We start from the raw sequence: 8,895 nt of genomic DNA, 5'->3' as shown, positions 1-8,895 counted from the left end.
ATCTCGTAAAGAAGTCAATGGAGATGGATTGATTGGTTAAGAAATAAGAGTCAATTCCTCTTGCATCGAAAGAACCTTGCTGGCTCTAGCTACCTTGCAGAGCACACTTATATAGCTGAATCACATTGTAACAAATTTTGTACAACCAACTTAAATAGAGAAGATTTCATATTCTATGCCAATAGAGTCGTGACATCCATTAACTAGATCATCAAATAAATCACGTGTATTTAAATTATATTTTAAATTTTTGTGTACTCTTATGCAACAAACAAAATTTAAAATATATATAATTTAAATTTAAAAATTAATACTCATAAAAAATTTGTTTTTAAAATTTGACAAAAGTTTTAAAAATATCTCTAAGTTTTATTTTGTTTTAATTTTATCCTAAAACTTTTTTATTTGCATTAAATATACCCTCGATGGCTAAATTTTCAAAAAATTTAAGACCAATCTAACAATAATGTATGAAAATTATACTTGATTTACTTGTGTTGAGGGTTTTTATGAAATTGTTGTTGAATTGGTCTTAAATTTTTTGAAAAACTAGCCGTTAGGGGTATATTTGATGCAAATAAAAAACTATCGGAACAAATTTAAAACAAAATAAAACTTAGGAATACTTTTTAAACTTTTATCAAACTTAAAGACAAAAAATATATTTTATCCTATTATTAATTATTAATACAAAAAGAATACTGACATGACATGTTCTGGTGTCGGTATATATATCTTTCTCTTCTAAACTTATTTTAAAAAAATATTTTTTTATAATTATATAAAAATTAACATTTAACAAATAATTATGCTAATTGTTAATCATTCTAATTGTTAATAATTTTAATTATATTAATTGTCAATCAATCTAATTATCAGTCATTATAATATAATTATCAATCATATATAACTAGCATTTATATATATGATATTTACCTTGGCGTCACACATGTTGAGATGGTACATTTTGGTGCTTGTAAGCTTGCATCTCTCTTCTATTTGAAAAGTATTAATTTTAAATAATTATATTTATTAGAATTTATTAATTAATTATGGTAAGATTTGTCAATATTAATATTTTACATCATATCTTTTTAATAATTACAACGATTCTTTTATATATCTCTATAAATACTATATACAGAGTGTTCTATTTTACTGTTTATGAGGGTAACTTATAGAGTTAAATTTTTTGTTTTATTTTGTTATTTTTATACAATAATAATACATTCTTTATTTTTTATTATTGAAATTGATTTTTTTATGGTATAAATTAGGATTTTATCGTTCTTTTATAAATTCAACCTTACTTTTATTCTTTTAATTATATAACAATTAAGTGTTCTTACTCAATTTGTTTTCTTTTGTCTTTGTAGCAGAATTGTCTTTTACCATAATTATTTACAATGCATCACCTCCATCATGTTCCATCTCGAATTGTTTTATTAATTTGGTGTTAATTATATATGGATATAAGAGTTCAACACAGTAGAGGCAGTAAATTTCATTTTGCTAAATGATAGTTGGATCTTTTTATATATTATAACCAACATAATAAAATATGGGGATAAATATTGTTTTAGTCCCTCACGTTGAGGGTCGGAATCGAACCCGTCCCTGATCTAATTTTCGATTTAGAATCGTCCTTAATATTTTTTTCATATTAAAATCGTCCTTTTTAATAAAATTTTTAATTTTATTCCTAAACTACCCTTATTTTAATAAAAATTATAAAATTATAAAATTTAAAAAAATAAAACATGCATGGGGAGGGGAGAGGGAGGGGAGACGAGGCGGGGGTGGGATTGGGGTGGGGGAGGGGAGGGGGAGGCGGGAAGGGGAGACCGGGGGTGGGGGTGGGGTTGGTGGTGGGAGGAGGCGGGAAGGGAAAGGGAGGGGGAGGGGAGGGGAGAAGGGGAGACGGGACGGGGGCGGGGGTGGGGTTGGTGGTGGGGGAGGGGAGGGGGTAAGGGGAGACGGGGGTGGGGTTGGTGGTGGGCAGAGGGGAGGGGGAGGGGGGAAGGGAAGGGGGGAGGCGGGAAGGGGAGACGGAGGGTGGGGTTGGTGGTGGGCAGAGGGGAAGGGGAGACCGGGCAGGGGTGGGGGTTAGTGGTGGGGGGAGGGGAGGGGGAGGCGGGAAGGGGAGACCGGGGGTGGGGGTGGAGGTGGGGGAGGGGGAGGGAAAAGGGGAAAGGGGAGGGTATTTTTGTCCAAAAAAAATAAAAAGGACGATTTTAATACGAAAAAAAACATTAAGGACGATTCTAAATCAAAAATTAGATCAGGGATGGGTTCGATTCCGACTCTCAACGTGAGGGACCAAAACAATACTTATCCCTAAAATATGGGTGAAGTTATCTTTTATAGGAAAGATGAATTTATATTGAGCTAAATGTGGTTATTCTTGTCTTTTCGTATTATATGGATAACAGATGATAGAGCTTATTTAAAAAGAAGATAGATGGTCTGAATTTGCATGAATTACATATTGAATCTGGTCAAACTATTTTTGCTAGTTATCATTACGAAAATAATTTTAATGTATATTCATCAAAAATCTAAAATTGAATATCATAGATATTATTTAAATAGCTTAATTCTAATATTAGAATTTGATAAATTTAGTTTTTAAAAAATTTAAAAGTTGATCTCACTTTATTAGTTAAGTCTATTTAATTTAAATATATAATGTTTAGTTTATTAATTTTTAATTTTATATTTTTACTATTTATGACTTTATTTTTATAAGTAATATATCCAAATAATTTAGTAAAAAATGTTACTAATATGATAATAAGTCATATAATTTTGATATATTTTTAATCTATCAATAATTTAAAATTAAATTATTTAAAATAATAATAATATTTCTTTGTCAATAATAATAAATATGTATAATAAAAGAATGTTTTTAAGTACGTGTTCTATATAATACTTTACGTATATTCATATATTATATAATATTAATAACTAATGTTATTTAATAAATGTAGATATTAATATATTATTATAAAAAGATAATATTTATGTATTATTAAATCTAAAATATGTGTATTAATATTTTAAATTAATTAATAATAAAAAAATATATAATTATATTATTAAAAGAAAGATAATATTCTAATTTAATATTAGTTATACTACACCTAAATAATACAAATTATACTACAATTGTACATAATTATTTGTTCTTAAACCATAGGTCAAATGATTATATCATTAATAATCAATAATTTATTTTTTAATTTTAAAAGCATTATAGTTAAATGCATATACTCTAATTAAAAGGATTAGTCTATTAATCATAATTTATTTTTTAAAGGGATTAGTTTGTTTTAGGTAATTCACTACAAGAAAATCACTGATTATTATCGAATTTACCATCAAATATACTGTCGGATAATATTTGATGGTATAAGTAGCGCCAAAAACCAGTTACCATCGGATTATTTTGTCCGACGATAACTTAGCGTTGGACTTACCCTCAATTTATTCTTTGTATCCATCTAATTTGAGAACGTTATTACCATTGAATTAATCCGACAGTAACTTTGACGCCCTTTAATGTTTTTTGCCGCCAATTCATTGTCGGAATTTTTTGCTGGTAAATCCGACGGTTTCTTTTTTCTAATTTAATTTTTTTTTTATCAATGAAGCCATACCTTATAGAAATGAACAACTTATTTTGTTATAACATTCTGGTTAACAAGATTAATGTATCGAAATTCGAAATTAATTACCAAAAATAAATAAATTATTTATTTAAAAAAACAGTATGAATGAATCCACAAAAATGTCACAAAACTAAAATATCAAAAAATCAGAAATGGAAAAAAATAAACGACATCCCTACACCCTACAGACTACCGTAGTTGTCATTGTTCTCCCGCTGCTGGGGCAGCGAAGTGGGTGCTGAAATCGATTCCTTACTAGCTGTATCGCTGCCACCAGTGTCTCTGCCTCCAATGCTGCTACCTCCATCAACATCTACTCTCGCAAACGGTCTACCCGCTCCAGCCTCTAACTAAGTTCGGAGCTTATGGCAATGCATACAAGAAGGTCATTGTACCTCTGATCAGCCTGTTGCTCCTATGTCTGGTGAAGCTCCTGTGAGAGCTTCTAAACCTCCTCCCTCAAGTCCATAACTATTTGGGGATCAGAAGGGCTGGTGGCAAAGGGAAAGACAAAGGCAGAGAAAGTCACCAATTCGGAGGAGTAAAGGCTATTGGCAAAGAACAACCCCAACATGAAGCGGTGATTCTTGTGGGGTTCAGAGACATTCTGGAGCCAAACCGCATTTGGATTCACTACTGAGGTCTTTGAGCCGGCTCTGTTATCCCCAGTAGCCTGTTGAGATTGCTATGTCGTGACCTCCAAAGCCTACATGTATTGTTCCTGTGTCCCACACATTGTGATTAGGATAATGCATAATTGTTTTTAAAGTAAAACAAATTAATTTCAAAACTTAGAATTAATTGAGACTCGTACATAATGGGTCGCAGACTGCTCGTCAGTAAATCTCTCCTTATTCACCTTTAAGGTATGTGTATACTTGAAGGTCTCTGCGAGTGTAGCCTCAGGATCCAAGGACTTAGACTACACCAATTCAATTCAAGCAATCAAACAACTGAATCAGCAAACATTCACTACAAGAAAAACACCCATTCAGGTACACTTGAAAAGTGTAGCCAAAAGTGGAAAAAAATGATGCCTTAGGCTACGGCTACGCTTTTTGGGGTGATTCCTATTCGGCCGTTGCCTATTCTCAAAGGCTACGCTTTTCTACATCAAGGGCTACGCTTTTGGTGTTTGGGAATAGGCTACGCTTTTCAAGTGATGCTGTCCAGGACCAAAGGCTACGCTTTTCAACTTTCATTTTTCCAGAATAGGCTACACTTTTCAACGCTACTGCATCACTTGTAAAGCATAGCCACATTGTATACCATAGCTACTTTTTATAAGCGTAGCCTTAGGTCTCTCTTTTTTTTTTTGGTATACTATAGCTACTGTATATAAATGTAGCCTTAGGTCCCTCATTGTTTTTTTTTTATTTTCTATATATATATATATATATATATAAAATTTTTCTAAAACCTAATATTTAATAATATAATTATATATATAATCCTATCATTTTAATTAAATTAGTAAAATATTATAAAATAAAAATAATACATAATAATACAATCCAATATTCTTTAAATAATAAAAATTATCCTAAAACAAAATTTCGGTTGCCATAATAAATTAGCAGCCATAAGATCTTCTATTTGGGAATAATACAAATTATTTCTCTAAAAATAAAATTTATTTCTCTAAAAATAAATTTCTTCAAAATCAATTGCACATGTAGGTGGTTGTCTTTCTTTTTGTAGATCAGATGTTGGTATTGCCTGCTCCGATTGAAGCCTGGCTGACTGACTTTTGTGCATTTCCTTGTTTGAGAGTGTGCTTCTAATAATCCTTACACTACCTTCATGCTTCTGATTCTGCTGATTCTGCTTCAGAGGTGTTGAGCCAACAATTGTTTTGGCTGAAGATGTTACATTATTCTACTCTAATAAACTATCTAAATCAGACCCCTGCACAATAAGAAACCTATCAAAATATGAAGTGATAGCATGATCATACATGATAAGTCCATAAATCACAATAAAAGGAACCAAAGAACAATCCACGCTAGAACTTATAGTGGATTCCTGATTCATCATATTCCATGTCATGAGCAATATATAAGACAGCATATTAGAGGAAAATAATCCTCAAAGTCACTTTAGTATGAACCATTATGCCAACAAAATGATATGCATTATAATAGCATCTATAAGTAGTGCTTTCTCTATAGTACATTGACCTTTTTAATCATTAACTGACAAGTAATAAACAAGTGCCATCCTTAAATCTTGATAAATTAGTTAATCTCTTTCCTTGTCATTTCATGAGCCACTAAGGTTACATTGAAACCAACATTTATCAACAACTCCAACTAGTAAAAGGATGATTTAAGGATACTATCATCCACGAGAACATTCAAATAGAATGAATCAATCTAATTAATTAAAATTTAGGCGATAATTGCAGAAAACCAGATCAAGATGCATCTGATTGATACAAACTAGACATGACCAGTGGCAACTTATTGACATTGACGTCACAACATAAAGAAGCAGAATTTCAAAGTTACTTATTTGCAATAGTATATTTTAAATTTTTAATGAATTTCTAGTGCAATTTAAAGTTATATAATACTTAATATTTCTATAGATTGTAAGCTGTGGTATTAATTTCTTTTATAAACACAACACTAACAAAGTCAATGCAAACATTAAAAAAATAGTGTTGTATATAATTTAACTTTAACCTCAGGAAAGTGTCAGTGCAATTTATACAAAGGAAAAGGGATTGAAGTTACTAACCGTTTTCTCGTACCACTCTTTGGTAAAGAAAAGTTTGATTCCATGAACAATCAACGAGGCATAGACAATGACAAAGAGATAATGTGAGTACCAAAATGCATTGAAGCCAGTTGGACTGTTGAGTGGTTTAGGAAGCTTAATCCTGTTTCTCCTGAACCAAGGTGTGGCTTGCACTTTTGAGGGCTTGCACGAAGGAGGCGAAGGAAGTCGCAAGAAAGATGAAAAATTGCATGTATTTCAACACCAATTGCTACTGCTACAGCTATCACCTGCAAGAACAACAACATATATACCCTCACTTTGTTTGTACTACTAACTTTATTTAAATGGTGACACATTTATTCAGCAAGGGAATTTTGAGAAACAATACCCTATAACATGATATACATCTTTTCTCCTTCTACAGTGTAAGAATTTGTAGGCAAATAAACCTAACATCAGACAAATCCACAGTGCCATAACCCAAGTTCTTTGCCAGTTGTCCTGTATGAAGTACTTGGTATTTGTATAGCACTTCCTAACAGCACTGTCTTCATATGTAGGCTTCAGTTTCAAGCTTAGCATTTGGCTTAGGTACTTGCTAAGTTGCTATCACCTCTTTTAGAATGACTTGGTCCATGCAGTAAGAGCATCTCTAGGCTATCCAGCTGATGAAGCAGTAATAATAATCACCAATTGGCCAAATAAATGAGATTAACATGAGTAATATGGAGTTTTTGTTTTTCTTTTCAAATAAATTTCTAGTCACTTCTAGAGTTAGCTATTTATGATTTTGGTCTATGTCAAATTTTTCTTATGGATTTGATATAATTTCCTAAATACAAGTGAAATCAGTCCCTCTCATCATCTTAAATATAAATCAACTTCATACTTATGATTTGAAATATAAGTACTTATCTGTATGTGAAACTGTAATAATGACTAATATTACTTAATTTTGATAAGTTTTATACCAAAACAATCTGAAATAGGATGATGTAAATACCATGATAAATCCTGTCTCTTCAGGGTCTAGTTCTTCCATGATCAAAGCTGCATATTCTTCAGCCTGCTGCTGTATGTTTGAGAGATCTGGTCAGAAATCTGGTCCCAAAAGTCCTTCAATTGAGCCTTGTTAATTGAATCCCCGTGAATATCCCTCCTCCTAGCCAAAGAATCAAAAAGAACACCAGCAAATGCCTCAGATTCCTTGCTCATCCCTACATACAAACAATTAAACAAATCCAAACCATAGTTATCTAAACACTTCCTAAAAGAAAACTACTCAGAACAAGTCCTTATTTCACTCACTCACACACACACACACACACAAACAATTTCACAAACACTTGGAAAGCAACAACAAAAGAATAATGTAGATTTGTTATGAACTCTTCAATTTCAATTATTACCTATGCATTTTCCAAAGAGAGAATGATGAAGCCATCCATCAGTTGAAGCAGTAAGAACATCAAACTGCTTCTCCACTTCATGCCACCCTGCACCACCGCCACCGCCACCACCACCACCACCGCCACCCTTAGCAATGAACTTAAGTTCCTTGAGAGCACTTGAAGCCGCGGACTTAGTCCTATCGTAGTGTCCTCTTCTTGCAGCAGCAGCAGCATCAGAAGAAGAAGGTGCTGTTTGTTTGGAAGAAATCAAAGCGAGTCATTTGAGTTCTTGAGAAACCTGCTTCATTTTAATGGAAGCGGTTTTAACAACAGTAGCACCAAAGGAAATCAAGTGGAACAAAAGGAGAAATAAGGGTACGAGAGTTCACCCGCGCTGCAACATACCCAAACCCCCAAATTGAAAACCCTAGAATCATCTTTGCGACATTAACTCCACGGTTAAGAAAAATAAAACTAGTAAAATTTTCAGCAGCCACAACCAAAGAGTTCAATCCACAAAATATAAAACCAACATAATCTGCCTTCACAGTTTAAAATCAAATCAAATTTAACCTTATTTGATAATATAATAATGACTAAATTACTAATATCTATCAAAGTTCAAAATGAATCTGAATTTATTCTCATTATCATTTTATTTATGAAAGTTCAAAATACAAACAAATCTACATGTGAATAAATTTAACATGTAGAAATTATCTTTCATAGATACAGAACTAATTTGTTCATTCATAGTATTGGTACTTATACCCCCTGCACCGTACTCACAAACAGGGTACTTATACATGTGAATAAATTTGTTCATTCATTGTTAATAAATATGTAAATAAAAAATGTAACAGATCTAAGAAATTAAGTATTGAATGCACTTTTTTAGTTTGTCTTGTTTGATGGCTCATTGGTTATCATCATAGCTCAATGAATGCTGATATTTTGTAAATTCAGGTGATTCTATTAGGCCAACAGGTATAAACTTTAGTAGAACATAACAACAAATAATTATATAAAACCTTGAACAGATCACTATCACCAAGGTAACGTTCAACTCACACCATCATACAAATTAAACAAGTACTACCAATTTA

General features: G+C 32.0%; 1 pseudogene; it reads right to left on the bottom strand.

The window, feature by feature from the left end:
* Positions 1–5,133: 5,133 nt before the first annotated feature.
* LOC112702544 (respiratory burst oxidase homolog protein C-like) lies at positions 5,134–8,096 on the bottom strand (annotated as a pseudogene).
* Between the last annotated feature and the right edge of the window lie 799 nt (positions 8,097–8,895).

The sequence above is a fragment of the Arachis hypogaea genome, chromosome 7 (assembly GCF_003086295.3).
Source record: "Arachis hypogaea cultivar Tifrunner chromosome 7, arahy.Tifrunner.gnm2.J5K5, whole genome shotgun sequence".
Lineage (NCBI taxonomy): Eukaryota > Viridiplantae > Streptophyta > Magnoliopsida > Fabales > Fabaceae > Arachis > Arachis hypogaea.
This window is presented reverse-complemented; position numbering and strand designations above follow the sequence as displayed.